The sequence below is a fragment of the Ornithodoros turicata genome, chromosome 7 (assembly GCF_037126465.1).
Source record: "Ornithodoros turicata isolate Travis chromosome 7, ASM3712646v1, whole genome shotgun sequence".
Taxonomy (NCBI): domain Eukaryota; kingdom Metazoa; phylum Arthropoda; class Arachnida; order Ixodida; family Argasidae; genus Ornithodoros; species Ornithodoros turicata.
The window spans coordinates 31,396,199-31,414,288 of NC_088207.1; the positions used below are offsets into that span (position 1 = coordinate 31,396,199).

The 18,090-nt window shown below is 44.1% G+C and overlaps 1 long non-coding RNA gene across 2 annotated transcripts; it reads right to left on the reverse strand.

The window, feature by feature from the left end:
* Positions 1-906: 906 nt before the first annotated feature.
* LOC135400826 (uncharacterized) lies at positions 907-18,077 on the reverse strand. 2 transcript variants are annotated; one of them, XR_010424654.1, is made up of 4 exons: positions 17,914-18,077; positions 10,047-10,200; positions 8,896-8,993; positions 907-5,073 (listed from the first exon to the last, which is right to left on the reverse strand). It is a non-coding gene; the product is annotated as an uncharacterized LOC135400826 (long non-coding RNA). The 2 variants fall into 2 exon arrangements; XR_010424655.1 differs by lacking the exon at positions 10,047-10,200.
* Positions 18,078-18,090: the final 13 nt, after the last annotated feature.

Sequence of the window (18,090 nt, forward strand, 5' to 3'; positions counted from 1 at the left end):
TTATTTATAACAAGTATGGTAGGCATGAGTCAACTACCCAACTTCTGAAGGATGCAAATCTCACCCCTATAGCGATTAGAGTTAAAAGACAATGCTTAAAAACGCTGTGGCTCATTATAAATAATAAGCTCAATATCAATGCAGGGGTACTTCACTTTTAATGAAAACCAAAATTCCTTCCGATGGCACAGAAATTATATACGTGAACTATCCTGCAGAACCAATGTCCACAAAAACTATTTTTTCCCACTAACAATTTCCTACTGGAATTCTCTCCCAAAGAATATAACTAAATGTGGCACCTTGTCCGACTTCTTAGGTAAAATAAACGTAGTAGTCCAATAATATATGTAACTTATATCCTGTCATTTTTGTTTGTGTGTTTTTTCATGTTCCCTGTAAGAATTATTTTGGTGATATTGCATGAGTCCCAGTGTAATACACTTTGGCTTATTAATCCATACGTTGTAATTCTGTATGCTTTGTTGTGAGAGTTTCTCTTGTACGCTCCGTTTGTTCCACTCATACGACAGCACCCCAGTGTGCTAGTAGTATTATTAAATAAATAAATATAAACTAAGCCTATTGTACTGTTTACTCTTATCGTTGAATAATCTATCTGAATCTGACTCTGATGTACTATATGCCCCGTACAGCTCACACCGCAGTACTATTTGTTCAGCCTTACCTAATACGTAATTCACCTAGTTTGTACATGGTTTCTCCCCTGGCTGCCTTGTCCTGCTCTTCACATATGTCAGTGCACCACCACAAAGACACGAGGGCTGTTGTGGGCACCTTACCAAAAATAAAATTGTTTCTTGGAATAAAGCGACGGAGAAGACAGACCGCCAGTCGTACAGGAAGAAATGTTGTGAGGGTACACTGTCTTCTTTCGGCAAGCTCCTTCATTCGGCACTTACCATGTCAAGTTGAAATGTTCGTACAATGGGGGTCCAGATATGTGGAACCCAGCAGCACCAGACGTAAACAATGTCATTTGTGAAAATGTCCAGTCTAAGTTGCACAAAATTCAATTCAATTCAGTTTATTGATTTCAAAAATCCCCTTGGAACAAGTTACATATGGCAGGAGCAAGCCATCTGCAGGGAGATAAAGTACAAAAAAGCTGAGTGGGAGTACAGACAGACGTAAAGACAGAGCTTGTGGACTAAGTGGCCTAGGTGATTATGCAGAAAAAGGAAATAGCGACAACTCATATGAAATTGTGAAAAATAGAGGGGACAGTTGAGGTTCGGCAACTGAATGGGAAGCTATTCCGCTCTGTGAATGCTTCAGGAAAAATGACTTCATCAATGGACAAACTCAAGAAACTAGTGTGCTACCTGGACATCGAAGTTGTACCTGAGACATTAGGGCACAATATTGCCTTGGCCATAGATACACTACTAGCAGTGTGTCAGATTCTGATAACGGAGGGCACCCCACAAGGTGTACCCGAAATGAAGTGCCGCTTGCTCCGTGCTGCAAAAAAAGAAATGGAAAAGCAATTCAGTTACAGAAAACCCCATCAAAGCAAAGAAAGAGGAAAGCACAGCATAGATCAAGCAATGGAAGAGCAAAAAGAACTGCAAAAAGCAATGGAAATTGGCATGCCCTCGTCAAGCGAAAAAGAGGTTCACTTCCTGACAGAAGAGACAAAACATCCGTCCCCACCCACACGCTAGCAATGGGGATGCCTGACAATCAGAGAAACAGGAAATCCAGGGTGGCGAAGCCCGAAAGCTGCGAGCCTGCCCTTCTCTTACCTATCTGCCTTACATATGCAAGGAGAGGTAGTGATGTTGTACTTGCATTTGGAAAGCCCTCAAACATATTTATAAGGCTCGTTGATCTCAGGTCCCTCGACACTACAATCGACAGGTCTAAAGAAGTCGAGCTATGTGCGTCTGACCAGTTATTTCAGAAGGGCCACCTCTTCGACACAATAACTGAGGCATTTTTAATGTAGCTCAGCCTAAGGTTTGACAAGGTTGCAAGTACTTACGCCTACTTGATGCCTCTGTTCAGAGGTGATAATGTGGCACATTTACTCGCAGAAGAACTGCTCGTCACCAAGTCCGTGGACGACAGGAACACGCTTTTCATCCCATATTACAAACGAGACAAGCAACGGGCAATGTTTGTTGCCCTCAGTGACACGGACTCAGTCCTGCTTTACGATCTCTTAACTGATTTTCTCAAGCACCTCTCCCTGGGAGGTCAGTGAGTCCTCAAATAGTGCAACAGTGGTTGAATAGCGAAGAAGAGAGTGGTGGAATCATTGTGTGCTGGTTTGCACTAGCAGGTGGCTTCAGGCTAGTAAGGACAAAGACAAGGTGCATGTGACATAAGAAAAATGTGGCACCACATCTTTGAGAGCATTGTCAGTGGGTGCTTGAAACGCAGCTGAAGAGTGAAGCAGAAACGCTGAAGAGAAACGCAGATAAAGAGTGCTTCGGCTGTGAGAACAGAGAAGGTCACAGCAAGCAGATGCGAAGTGATACCTGCATGCAGTACCACTGTGATTGCGTATGAGGAAAATATGTAACCGTGTTAAAACGTGACACAAGACTCCAGTGCTGAGTGAATCGTTGCATATCTGGCGACACTGATGTTGCCAGACTACAGGAGCAGAATGAAACACGAAGTATTTTCTGAAGCAGGCTTGAAAAAAACTTTCTCGTTGAACTCTTCCTTGAAAGTAACTGCACATTAATCACATGCAGCATCACTTGCACACGGAAGTCCGTGCGCTGGGTGCACATGGTTGGGCGCAGCAAGAGTTGGGCCCTGGGTACCACGGGCCCCTGAAGAGGCCCAGGATGCGGGCTCCCTTCCTTCAAAGATGACTCTCCTATCTCGCCATCCCTGCTTCCATGTAACCACTGACACAGGCGTGGATGACGCTGATAGACAACAAATGAAATATGGCAATCCTGCTGTGCAGTGTTCCAGAAATACTACAATAGCACAATACAACACAATAAAGATCAGGGAACATTCTGGAAGTCCAGAACGTCAATACATCACTAATGGCATGACAAAACACTGCACAAGTGATGACGAAATGAGCCGAGTACAGTACTCCCCACCTCTCCCCCAGAAAAAAAAAAAAAGAAAAATTTGAGCCTAATCATAGTGAGGTAGTAGTCACCAGTTCGGACAGCAGTGACACAAGTGTCGCTAAAAGTCAGCTTGTGTGATCCTTTTGCCGTTCAGAAGGGCAATTCCGATGTATGCTATAGTGATGGAGGCAGAGAGGTGACGAGAGGTGATGTGACGAAGATAGATCTAATAGATATAACAGAAGATCTAACTGACGAAGAGCCAAGCACATGCCATGCGGTAGTACAGATGCTGAATATGGCAACATCCCTGGTGTAGAAACTGAGGACAGACAGCCATGGAAAGGCAATATAGAGAATAGAGAGCCAGAGGTGGAAAGAATGCAGTTAGCTCCCATAACAAGACGCTGGACCCTCATTGCTGTAGATCTAAAGAAGTAAGAAATAATGTGCTTCGACCCACTCAAAGAATCCAGAAAGAATGTGAAGGACCACGGTGATCGTTTTTCTCTGTGTGAAATACAGAAGAAACAGAAAATGGCACGTTAGCCTCGGTATGAAACTCAAAATGGTTCGTTAACCTCCAGCACGACATGAGCAGCTGTGGTGTTTTGGAGTGCTGACGTAGAACACTTCTCAGCTTGTAGGACACTCACCCAGCAACATGTACTTGAAATGAAAAGGTGGATATGTGATAGACCTCGGAGACACTACCTTGGCCGGGACTGCTTAACACAGATGGCAAACAGATGACTAAGCTGGAGTCACTGAAGAACGATGAACATGGTGTTAAGTGCATGGCGCACAGCAGCAAGGGATGTCTTAATGCGATCATCCACAATCCATTCAACCGTTCTCCGTGAACGAGAACTCGTGGGATTCAAGATAATGCATAGGTGATTATAACAAATCACGTGGGCATAAAAAATTTGAGAGAGAGGTTATGTGTTTAATGGCACAAAGGCGGCAAAGGCCAAAGAGTGCCAGAACTATGGGGAGTGTGTGGGGGATGATGATGGGAGAGAGATGATGTGGGAGAGAGAGAGAGAGGACGATAACAAGTGAGTGTAGTAATTAAAAGCTATCTACAAGTATGAGCGATGAGATGATCCAGGATGAGAGATTTACATGAGGAACTGGGTGATAAAGGCTAAAAGCGGAGCAATGCTGAACTTTAACACTGGCAGGATGTCTTGGTAGGGTAGTCCTAGAGGCGACTCCTCTTGTGCCAACACTCGCATAGCCTTACGGTAAGCTTGTTCATTCACTGGGATCCCAGTGTGGTTGGGGACTCAGCAGAGACAGATTGAAAAGCCTCGGGAACAAAGTTGAGTCGCAAGCGCCCGTCCTTGCTTGACGAGGTGATTCTTGGTGTCAGAGCATGAAAGCAGCACACGCACAGAGCTTAGCGAATCAGAGTAAATAACGGAGCTTTGAAGGTCATTTTGTTGAATGTGCTGCCAGGAGAATCGCGTAAAGCTCTGTGGTGAAAACTGTGGCATTCGTGTTCAAGTGTGCCATTATAATAGAATCGCCTTCAAGGGCAACAGCCGCCACACCATTGCTTACTTTGGTCCCATCAGGGTAGATAGCATGGTGGTCCCCAAAGTCATGGTGAATCTCCAGGAATTCCTGGAGAATGACAGTGTGTGCAGTGGATTGTTTGTCAAACTGTGTCAAAATTAGCCATATTATCCATTACTTTGTCGAGCAAGGTAGAATACACCAAGCACTATCCTATGTGCGCACCATATATGAGAGCAGCAATTTTGAAACACCTGCAAAAAGCAGAGACAGGCGATTTTTTCCACCAGTGTCCACTGTCCTTTTTCGAAAACTACTGGCAAGAATATGGCAGCAAAGCAAGTTGTTATGGACGCCACAAGCTCAGCAAGTGAGTGCTCTGGGATGCGTGCAAAGATGCCATCGAGAGCCGTCCCAGATGCTCGGATGGGATGAAGATGGGCTTCTCGACGGTACAGGGTCATCTGGTTGAACAGAACACCTGTAAGTGGAAAACTTGTTATGGCAGCACCACATAGAATACTCAAGGCAATCAACATAAGCCAAATTGCACTTTTTGTTCCTTCTTGACTGCAAGCAGATCAAGCAATGAGAAGTCTATGCTGCAGAATACAAAATGCTTTTAACATGCTCTGCATGGCACCATAAGCAAGACTGCCGCATTCCTGCTTAGGCATGTAGAGGTAGAGCACACGCAAAAAAGTAATCTGTCCGCCTGATAAGTATGTTAGCATGTGATAGGGAGCAAAAGTGACTCATGGGGTCTCTTACTTGCTCCCTAATTGTGTAAAATTCTAGGATTCCCAACATTTCGTAATTTCCTGTTCTTGCCAACCATTGTGGGATCGTGTTGAGTGTTACCCAGACACAAGACCAAGCACAGCAACAGCTGCGGGTTTTAGCAAGAAACAAGAGTGCAGAACGTGCAACTGCACAAACTAACTTATCTATTTACAGTCACGTCTCGCTTGTCCGGAGTTCAGATATCCGAGAAACTCGTTATCCGGACTACATTACAGGAAATGAACCTGCTACCATTGGATTTTGTCTCGCTTATCTGGCATTCATTATCCGTACCTGGACAGCAAGTACGGGGACTAAACTTCCAGGGCCTAGGTCATTCTGATTCACTTATCTGGAAAAGTTAATGTCCTCGGTCCCTGGCATGTATTGCTGTGTCCGCATTGCTCTGGAAAAGGGGCACATCCTACCGGAGCATTCTGTACTGTTTGACTCTCCTTTCTTCAGGAGTCACTCCCTTCAGACCTCCCCCCCCCCACACACGCAATAGAGATGGCAGGCGATAAGTGAAAGAGGTGCCCTATATGCACCGGGCGCAACAAGTTCACATGTGAACGTCAAAGTCCAGGACGTCCAAAAGAACCACCTGTCTATTGGCCTATGCCAAAGACATTTGCAAAAAGACAAAAACGTGTGTGCGGGACATTACCCTTCTGTGAACAGCAGGGTGACGCAGCAGGTGCCGTGGCTGTGACCACAATTTTGTCACATGCATGCCTACTACTTTTAAGCAGCTCACTTCGTAGCAATTTTGGAAGTAACTACCTTTTCTTGGTTTAATTTTCTGGAGCTATGAAGGAGTCTCCCAAATTTTCGGTTTTCCCGGGAAGTTTGCTTGGTTTGACTATCCGGAAATTTGTTATCCGGACGAAAAGGGAGGACTCCCGAGGTGTCCGGATAATTGAGACATGACTGTCTTTATATATTAATCTATTTATCATGATTACTAGTAGCACTATAGTAAGTATCATTCTGTACACATGGTAAAGGTTACAAGGAAAGCAATGCGGGCTTGTTTGTGCGTCAAGGAGATGGAAAGAAGTTAGAAGACAGTTCGGTCATGTTTCTCGTTCCTTTACAACTCGCAACGTGAAAGAATTTGAAAAATGACTGAGAACATTGAGAAACTCACGCACAACAAAAATTATGGTGCAAAGCTAGACTTATGAGGCTATAAAAAGGGGTGGTGTGGGGCTAAGCAAATATGTTGGGTCAAATTGTGGCGTTGGTTTGAATTAACATAGCAAGTTCCAGAATGGGGAAAGGAGACGTAAGCCCTAGCGTAAGCGTAAGTTACAAAGCCCTACATAAAAGCAGTATACTGATGTAGTTGCCTCACATGACATGCCAGTGCAAAAGGTGTGTCAAGCACATGCGTACCAAATACATGCATGTGGACTGCTCCAGTCACACCTCCCTGAACTGCTGGGGGAAGCCGCTGCCATGTTGCAAATTGTAGTTAGGGTTGTCAATCAGGATATCCCGAATTCTGGCCAATTTTTGATGTCCCAAAGTCCTGGGATTCCTTCTGGAAAATCCCAGGATTTCGCGAGATCAAATATGACAGGAAAATCAAACACCTGTGGGACGTCAGGCACAGACTCCTTCGTAAGGAAATGGCACTTGACTGGAGGTGGCAGAGGACCGCTGCCTACACGTGCGTACAGACATTTGCTGACTGTCGTTTCTTCTAGTGCAGATGCTGGACGGACCTTCAGTTCAGCAGCCAGTATTTGCACAAAGTTTGCTCCGAACTGAGGGACACCACCGTAAACGCTCCGTGCTTTCTCACGTTGGGTTTTAATCATTGTACAATGTGCTAAGCACGCAGCGACGGTGTTGTAAACTGTTTAGTGCTTCGTTCCTTTCCATTCGTTCTTTTTTTTGTGTGTGTTGTTGTTGCTGCTGCTCTTCATTCAAGTGAACCATTCCACCATTTGAGGAAATATTTAGTTAAAGTTAATAATTTAATTAAACAAATTTAATATTTCCTGTTACTTTAAGTGTAGCGGGCCTCACCTTTTTTCAATGGCAACAGTGAAATGGTGATGAATAAAAAAGGAGTCGCATTATCATAGGAGAAAAATAAATAAATAAATAAATATACAAAATGTAAGAATTTTGCCATCACTATTTTACCAATCTGGTTACATTGCAAATTTTTGAATGCAAATTTTCCTTTAGGAAAAGGTAAAACTGAGAAAGCACACATGAACTGTGCACAACACGCTGATATAGGCACATGAGTTAAATGGATTTGGAAGTGGGGTCCTGCATATGGCCCGCGGGTGACCCACACGTTGTCGCAGGTGACCGGTCCAGGTTTTCGGAGTCGTGCGGGTAGAAGGTCGGGTGCGGTAGACATATTTTACCAACACACTATTAGAAAGTACACCAATTCGCTCAACTTCTCATGTGTATGTACTGCAGTCACTCGAAATATGACGTGAAATGTCGTTGACAAGGGCGTAACAAATGCTCACAACGTTAGGAAGCAACAGCGACTGTGTGTCCTTCTTTGTCTATGTCGTGTTTCGTATCATCATGCCTCAAGTCACAAACCAACATCCATTTGCACTTTTTTTGCCCCCAGCGCTGATGTCATACAAGAAACCATGCACACAGACACATCTAGTTACCAGGCACAGACCGGGAGTTCGTGAGTTCGTCAGCGTTCATCGTGTTGCAGGTCAGGTGAGCTTTTGGAAAAAATATGCGGAAGGATGCTGGTCTCAATTTGTAAGGGTACGTGGGTTGCGTGTCAGGTGCAGATTTTAACCTGCGGGCACGTGCTAGATGCGCGTAAGATAATTTTGATCCACGCAGGAATATATTTGGAAACACCACCTGAACCCATCACAATCCCGAAATCCCGGGATTGTAAAAATAGCCCAGGATTGACAAACCTAATTGTAGTGCAAAATGGATAGGTTACCCACTTTAAGGCAATTGTCAATGTATGGAAGAAAATGCCCTCAAAGATTTGCAACATATTACTCCTACTTTCAGGACCAACAGGAACAGCCTAGGAATGTAAAAAAAAAAGAACATGGAAAAAAAAATGTAATCCATAGGCCAGTAAGTTGTAGAACAGGTTATCTTATTTGAGCACTTTCTTTGTGACTGGAGACTTCTGACTAACTGCAGATTGATAATGATATTTAATATGGTTGTCGGTGTGCACTGTTCACGTTCACTGCACCATATTCACGTTGAGGTCACCCCAAAACGTTTTCTTTTGTGAGGTTATGCAACTGGTAGCGTGCAATAAGCAGGTCACGAGCTATAGCAACATTGTGATACTGGTCCTTAATAAGATGGTTCACTCAGACTGTGCACGCAACGAGATCAAACAGCTGCAAGTTGCATCAGCAAGGCATGTGTGTAGGCAACCTTCAGCTATGGAAATTGGCGTTGTGTGCCTGGTGGAGGGTGCATGGTATCACCCGTCCAGGATAGCTTCCACTAAGCCGGAAAGTCACTGTGAAGAGTGAATGCTTACTGTTAGGAGCTGGCAGAGTCGAAGAAGCACCCAGCACTGGTCAATTGTAAAGGTGGGCTGCACGGAGATAATGACAGCCCATGGGCGGCAAAGAGGACCTGCAAGAAGTTAGAGAACTGTTAGTGGGAGAATATTTCCTACTCACCATGTTTACTCATATGGTGTAAAAAAAATTAGGCTAAGACTGAAAAGCAAGCCTGTAGAATTAAATTTTGGATTGTGTTAGATGTTGTTGTTGTGTTGTCATTGTTGTAGTTTATGTTGTTCTGTATAAGCCTGTTCTTAACTTTGTAATTCCACAGATTCATGTCATTTCATAAGGTGACCTGACACATTAGCATGCAAGCTTCAGACATTTGTCATAGTTGCAAATAAGTTCCAATGAAAACGAAAGGAAAGTTAGGTAGCAAGCGAGCTGGTAGCGACGATCCATGACTTGAAAACCCGAGACTAGGTAGGGACGATAAAAGACAAAGACAAACACAAACACGGTCTCAAACTCAGCTCTGTTTTTGTCCCTACCTCGTCTCGGGATTTCAAGTCATGGTTCCAATGAAAGTTTACTGATGTCCTTTTTGTGAAGTTGCCAAGTGTCCCTTGCTGCCAGAAGGTCATATACGGATGAAAGAAATGGCTCACCCCAATGTTGGGTACACTTTTGTAAATATTTGTATAAAATTTTGCACTTAGCATAGAAAAGAACTTAAAAAGTACAAGAACGGCGGGTGCTCTACCATTCCTTGTGTATCTGCTAGTTGTATTTGTAGTGTATTTATTGTGTACCGTAATTTCATGCATATCAGCACAGCTTGGCGTGATTCTTTTTTCGCACAGGCGCTCTGCGGCTTGTCGACCGGTGTGGCTTATCTCATAACTATTTTCCCCTGGTATTTTCCCCATACCGTGTTGTTAACGAAAGGGCTGACACCGCACGAGACGTCTCTGGCACAGCACCGCCCTGTCAATGCACGAACAATGCGAAATGGGCGTGTCCACATTCGAGTAGACTGACCCTCCTGGTACTTTCCCCCAAGCAGCTTTAACGAAAGAGGTGACAGTGATTCATGTCTTCTGGAAGGCCACTAACACATCGATCCACGAAAAACATGCAACAAGGCCACAGTCTGATTTGGTAGAACACTACAACTGACCTCCTTTGTCGTGCACCATAGCAAACCCAGAGTATGGATCACAGGATTTACAGCCTTCTCTATGGTTTCCTTTGTTGTACAAATCAGCCATGTCGTATTGCTTGCGGCTTATCTGCGAATGCAGCTTCTCTGCCAGAAAATTTTCAAAATGTTCCTGAAAACAGGTCCTGTGGGTTAAATGCAGTACAGCTTATACACATGAAATTACGGTATATGTTTTATTGTATTTCTCTAACATAATACAAGGGTGGAAAAAAAAAGTACAGTGTGGTAAAACCTCTCGAGTACAAACAGTTCAGGACTGATGTTCCATAAAAGATGCGAGATGCAAATACTTGGCCATTGCTGTAGTCCTGCCAAATGGAGTGGTTTCACTGTACACCTTGGGGGAATAGCTCGGGTATTGAGAAAAAGAAGAAAAAAATTATGCACAAAAATTGAAGACTGTAAATGTTTTTCTTTGTTGCCAGGATACTGTGTAATCCATTTGTATCATCCATGCCTGAAACGCGGTATGCTGCTGCAATGGTAGTCAGCATTTTGGTGACATTAGATGTTGTATGTTACACCTGTGTTCTTGTTGGGCAAAGCTGTGATGTTGTTGCTATGACAAAGCTTTAAAAAAGTTACAGTACTTGCACGACAAAAATTACTTTGAGTGACAGAAAATTATGAAGCTCAAAATTTCTCATCGTGAAGACAGTGGAACTCTACAAAGTGAATACTATGTGAGGCACGTAAAAGAGATCTCTCAAGGCCTGCATAGAAATGGCCGCAAGAGGCTATATTGAAACGGAACAAGACAGAGAAGTTATGACAGCCTTCAAGCCCATGCAGTTACAAGATTGCACATCCTGAATTTTCCTTGGTACAGTGGGGCACGCCATTACTGTGGAAGATTTTCACCAAAATGAAAAGGCTGGGAATGTGCTGTCACAGAGCAGAAATGGAAACCAAGTGTTTGCAATCAAAGTTCAAGTACATTGGCTTGGGCACCCTACTAAGTGTGCATGATTTACCTTTTGCTACCTTTTAGTCCGATGCTACCTTTTAGTCGGAATGAATGGTGCAAGCCTGCAAGACAGAAACGGTGGCCCCTAGTGTGGCGTAGAGCCCCAGAACAAGCCATCATGTACAGTTTCCCAGAATCAGCAGATTGTGAATGACAGCTAAGCTCCAGTGAAGCCTCCATCACCACACGACAGAGCAGCGTCTGTGGTGGCCAGCAGCTGCAGAGGCTAATGCTCTTGGATTCCTTGAGAAAGAAGGGCCACCGTAAACACTGAGATGTACACAAGCCAGCACATCATTCACTTTTGCCTTTTTCTGCGTGTGTGTCTGTGTGAAAGAGTGGCCCCTGCCAGGATTAGCCTCCTGCAGCCAGTGAAAGTGAAAGAAGGGCAACTGCAGCGACGATAGCCCAGAAGTTGTGTATGAATGAGGCTAACTTACATTATTTTTGTGGCGGGACAAAGTCGAGTGGGAGAGATCCTCAAGTACAGAACAAGACTGGATGCTGGATGAATGGAAATACACAGCTATAAAATCTTGTATTGAATGAGTGAATAAATGAAAACGAATGTAGAAAACAAATTGGCTTCAAAGTCTGTAAAACCTACACAGCTGAACAAAAGGTACCTGTGACGCAACATCATCTGGGCTGACGTAATTTATGATGAGTGGTGACGGCATGAAAGGGTCAGACAGACGAAAAGACTTGAAATGAAGGGAAGACAGCGTGTTTACACTGTGTCTTACCACGAATGCTCAAAACTGGGAGCTGAACTGTGTGGTCGTGTTAGGGGAAGCCCATGAGAGACCCAGGAAACCAAGCATTTAAGTGCAAGTGTTGTGTTGCATAAATATAAAGAGAGCTCCCTGCAGAATTCTCCTCATACCAGCAGGGGCTCTGTGCTCTTAAGTGCAGAAGTGGTGTCTGGAGACTTAAATGACACAAAGGTTGCAAGGTGGAGAAACAAAGGGTGTCATGCACCCCCATTGAAAGACAAGATGCGAGGAAGCACAACGTTCCACGACAAACACAAAAAGCACTGTCTACACCTCTGACGATCCTCGGACAACGTGTGCAAATGAGTTATGATGCGATTTCACCTGTGGAAGATGAAAGTTAAAATAACAAGGCTGTATATTCCAGCAAATGTAAGCGTAGTGACAACTTCATGTAGCTTCAAAGATTGTGTAAGATGCAAATAGGAAGAGGAAGCCTAAATTATGTGGGCTTTGTTTTCAAGCTCTGCCATACCAACCACAACAAAACACAGTACATTTAGCTTAGTTGTTCTATGCCCACACTGTGTGAAGAAAGCATTTAGTATAAATGTAAGGTGTGTCATGCATATGTTTAGAATACAAGCAATGAGCGATCCCAAATAAATCGCTTTTTAAATATAGCAGCTTTGTTTTTGGGTTGTTGTAAAGGAAGTACATGTTCTTATAATTGCTTTTATTCGGAGTAAAAGTTTAAAGAAGTACAGAGGGCCATCCAAAAAAATTTCAGACTAAGACATCTGATGAAAGTGTGTGTGTCATTATACCGAATAGCGCGAAAGGTTTTGATGTGTCCAATTTGTTTCCCAGAAAAAAACTCACATAAACATAGCTCCGCGCCTTCACCCTTAACTCGCCACTCCAGCTATAACAAGGATGAGAAGGTATGATGGCACGTCACCGATGACGGCATAAGGGGACTCGTTCTGGTTTGCCGATCAGTGGGGGTCAGCGCATTGTTCCCTTGCCGCCGTAAACCTGTTTTGCCAGTTTTCCCGGAGAATTGGGGATACAAGGAGCGCCCGAAGCATTACCGAGCAAGGGGAAAGGCTTTATCAGAACCCCGAACAGCCGAGTAGCAGACGACAGCGGAGTAGCAGACAACATTTTTCTAGGCCAATCAGCGAGCGTTCTCCTTATAGCGTCAGCGCGAGGTTCCAGGCAGATCACAGGCTGGTACTGCTCTTCACCACCGTTGTGCACGGTCGCTTTTTGCGGCATATTTTAAATTCAGTTTCTGCGATAATTATGACTCTGTGGTGTAAATTACTTCGCATGGTGCATCTTACTGGCAAACTTAACAGTTTTATAAGAAGAAAACTGGGTGTTAAAAATGACTTCTGTGCTACTTTAAGTCGGCCAAAGAATGGAACATACGCACCGGCTAAAAAGCAGGGAGTGTTCCTGAAACTATGCAGATGATAGTTGTGTTTACGATATGGGATGCCATGAAAGGACACCCACACGCATGACTTGTAGGTGCAAAGAACATAAGATAAATACCACACATATAAATACGGTGAACCCCCCGACAAAATAACTATACTGCTCGGAATGGTATGAATCCCTCCCCAGATTTTCATCTTGGCCCGATGAACAGAAGAAATGCAATTAATCGACCTTATTCGGGAAATAAATATGTGAAAGATTGGAGCACAGACGAGCAGACTGGTCGACGAGCCACGGCTACTTCAATCGATCACTGTGAAATAACTACTGCTCGGAATGGTACCAATCCCTCCCCAGATGTTCATTCGGACCCGATGAACAGAAGAAATGCAATTAATCGACCTTATTCGAGAAATAAATATGTCAAAGATTGGAGCACAGACGAGCAGACTGGTCGACGAGCCACGGCTACTTCGATCGATCACTGTGAAATAACTACTGCTCGGAATGGTACCAATCCCTCCCCAGATGTTCATTTGGACCCGATGAACAGAAGAAATGCAATTAATCGACCTTATTCGAGAAATAAATATGTGAAAGATTGGAGCACAGACGAGCAGACTGGTCGACGAGCCACGGCTACTTCGATCGATCACAGTGAAATAACTACTGCTCGGAATGTTACCAATCCCTCCCCAGATGTTCATTTGGACCCGATGAACAGAAGAAATGCAATTAATCGATCTTATTCGAGAAATAAATATGTGAAAGATTGGAGCACAGAAGAGCAGACTGGTCGACGAGCCACGGCTACTTCGATCGATCACAGTGAAATAACTACTGCTCGGAATGGTACCAATCCCTCCCCAGATGTTCATTTGGACCCGATGAACAGAAGAAATGCAATTAATCGACCTTATTCGAGAAATAAATATGTGAAAGATTGGAGCACAGACGAGCAGACTGGTCGACGAGCCACGGCTACTTCGATCGATCACTGTGAAATAACTACTTCTCGGAATGGTACCAATCCCTCCCCATATGTTCATTTGGACCCGATGAACAGAAGAAATGCAATTAATCGACCTTATTCGAGAAATAAATATGTGAAAGATTGGAGCACAGACGAGCAGACTGGTCGACGAGCTACGGCTACTTCGATCGATCACTGTGAAATAACTACTGCTCGGAATGGTACCAATTCCTCCCCATATGTTCATTTGGACCCGATGAACAGAAGAAATGCAATTAATCTACCTTATTCGAGAAATAAATATGTGAAAGATTGGAGCACAGACGAGCAGACTGGTCGACGAGCCACGGCTACTTCGATCGATCACTGTGAAATAACTACTTCTCGGAATGGTACCAATCCCTCCCCATATGTTCATTTGGACCCGATGAACAGAAGAAATGCAATTAATCGACCTTATTCGAGAAATAAATATGTCAAAGATTGGAGCACAGACGAGCAGACTGGTCGACGAGCCACGGCTACTTCGATCGATCACTGTGAAATAACTACTGCTCGGAATGGTACCAATCCCTCCCCAGATGTTCATTTGGACCCGATGAACAGAAGAAATGCAATTAATCGACCTTATTCGAGAAATAAATATGTGAAAGATTGGAGCACAGACGAGCAGACTGGTCGACGAGCCACGGCTACTTCGATCGATCACAGTGAAATAACTACTGCTCGGAATGGTACCAATCCCTCCCCAGATGTTCATTTGGACTCGATGAACAGAAGAAATGCAATTAATCGACCTTATTCGAGAAATAAATATGTGAAAGATTGGAGCACAGAAGAGCAGACTGGTCGACGAGCCACGGCTACTTCGATCGATCACAGTGAAATAACTACTGCTCGGAATGGTACCAATCCCTCCCCAGATGTTCATTTGGACCCGATGAACAGAAGAAATGCAATTAATCGACCTTATTCGAGAAATAAATATGTGAAAGATTGGAGCACAGACGAGCAGACTGGTCGACGAGCCACGGCTACTTCGATCGATCACTGTGAAATAACTACTGCTCGGAATGGTACCAATTCCTCCCCATATGTTCATTTGGACCCGATGAACAGAAGAAATGCAATTAATCGACCTTATTCGAGAAATAAATATGTGAAAGATTGGAGCACAGACGAGCAGACTGGTCGACGAGCCACGGCTACTTCGATCGATCACTGTGAAATAACTACTTCTCGGAATGGTACCAATCCCTCCCCATATGTTCATTTGGACCCGATGAACAGAAGAAATGCAATTAATCGACCTTATTCGAGAAATAAATATGTCAAAGATTGGAGCACAGACGAGCAGACTGGTCGACGAGCCACGGCTACTTCGATCGATCACTGTGAAATAACTACTGCTCGGAATGGTACCAATCCCTCCCCAGATGTTCATTTGGACCCGATGAACAGAAGAAATGCAATTAATCGACCTTATTCGAGAAATAAATATGTGAAAGATTGGAGCACAGACGAGCAGACTGGTCGACGAGCCACGGCTACTTCGATCGATCACAGTGAAATAACTACTGCTCGGAATGGTACCAATCCCTCCCCAGATGTTCATTTGGACCCGATGAACAGAAGAAATGCAATTAATCGACCTTATTCGAGAAATAAATATGTGAAAGATTGGAGCACAGAAGAGCAGACTGGTCGACGAGCCACGGCTACTTCGATCGATCACTGTGAAATAACTACTGCTCGGAATGGTACCAATCCCTCCCCAGATGTTCATTTGGACCCGATGAACAGAAGAAATGCAATTAATCGACCTTATTCGAGAAATAAATATGTGAAAGATTGGAGCACAGACGAGCAGACTGGTCGACGAGCCACGGCTACTTCGATCGATCACAGTGAAATAACTACTGCTCGGAATGGTACCAATCCCTCCCCAGATGTTCATTTGGACCCGATGAACAGAAGAAATGCAATTAATCGACCTCATTCGAGAAATAAATATGTGAAAGATTGGAGCACAGACGAGCAGACTGGTCGACGAGCCACGGCTACTTCGATCGATCACAGTGAAATAACTACTGCTCGGAATGGTACCAATCCCTTCCCAGATGTTCATTTGGACCCGATGAACAGAAGAAATTCAATTAATCGACCTTATTCGAGAAATAAATATGTGAAAGATTGGAGCACAGACGAGCAGACTGGTCGACGAGCCACGGCTACTTCGATCGATCACTGTGAAATAACTACTGCTCGGAATGGTACCAATTCCTCCCCATATGTTCATTTGGACCCGATGAACAGAAGAAATGCAATTAATCGACCTTATTCGAGAAATAAATATGTGAAAGATTGGAGCACAGACGAGCAGACTGGTCGACGAGCCACGGCTACTTCGATCGATCACTGTGAAATAACTACTTCTCGGAATGGTACCAATCCCTCCCCATATGTTCATTTGGACCCGATGAACAGAAGAAATGCAATTAATCGACCTTATTCGAGAAATAAATATGTGAAAGATTGGAGCACAGACGAGCAGACTGGTCGACGAGCCACGGCTACTTCGATCGATCACTGTGAAATAACTACTGCTCGGAATGGTACCAATTCCTCCCCATATGTTCATTTGGACCCGATGAACAGAAGAAATGCAATTAATCGACCTTATTCGAGAAATAAATATGTGAAAGATTGGAGCACAGACGAGCAGACTGGTCGACGAGCCACGGCTACTTCGATCGATCACTGTGAAATAACTACTTCTCGGAATGGTACCAATCCCTCCCCATATGTTCATTTGGACCCGATGAACAGAAGAAATGCAATTAATCGACCTTATTCGAGAAATAAATATGTGAAAGATTGGAGCACAGACGAGCAGACTGGTCGACGAGCCACGGCTACTTCGATCGATCACTGTGAAATAACTACTGCTCGGAATGGTACCAATTCCTCCCCATATGTTCATTTGGACCCGATGAACAGAAGAAATGCAATTAATCGACCTTATTCGAGAAATAAATATGTGAAAGATTGGAGCACAGACGAGCAGACTGGTCGACGAGCCACGGCTACTTCGATCGATCACTGTGAAATAACTACTGCTCGGAATGGTACCAATCCCTCCCCAGATGTTCATTTGGACCCGATGAACAGAAGAAATGCAATTAATCGACCTTATTCGAGAAATAAATATGTGAAAGATTGGAGCACAGACGAGCAGACTGGTCGACGAGCCACGGCTACTTCGATCGATCACTGTGAAATAACTACTGCTCGGAATGGTACCAATCCCTCCCCAGATGTTCATTTGGACCCGATGAACAGAAGAAATGCAATTAATCGACCTTATTCGAGAAATAAATATGTGAAAGATTGGAGCACAGACGAGCAGACTGGTCGACGAGCCACGGCTACTTCGATCGATCACTGTGAAATAACTACTGCTCGGAATGGTACCAATCCCTCCCCAGATGTTCATTTGGACCCGATGAACAGAAGAAATGCAATTAATCGACCTTATTCGAGAAATAAATATGTGAAAGATTGGAGCACAGACGAGCAGACTGGTCGACGAGCCACGGCTACTTCGATCGATCACTGTGAAATAACTACTGCTCTGAATAGGCAGAAATCCTGCCCCAGAAGCTTAGGAAGCTTACTTGACGAGATGAACGAGGTAAGAACAAGTGACACACTTACCCTGTTTAATATTAAAACTGGGCTCACTTGACTTCATCAACAAGCGATGCTTCTCAAACGGCACGGGGACAGAATAGCCAGTGATTCACTATATGCCAACGCAATCGGCACATAGCCTCGCTCCCAGGGTCAAACTAAAGCTTCTCCTATCTTGAATATGTGTGATTTCCGTTTGCG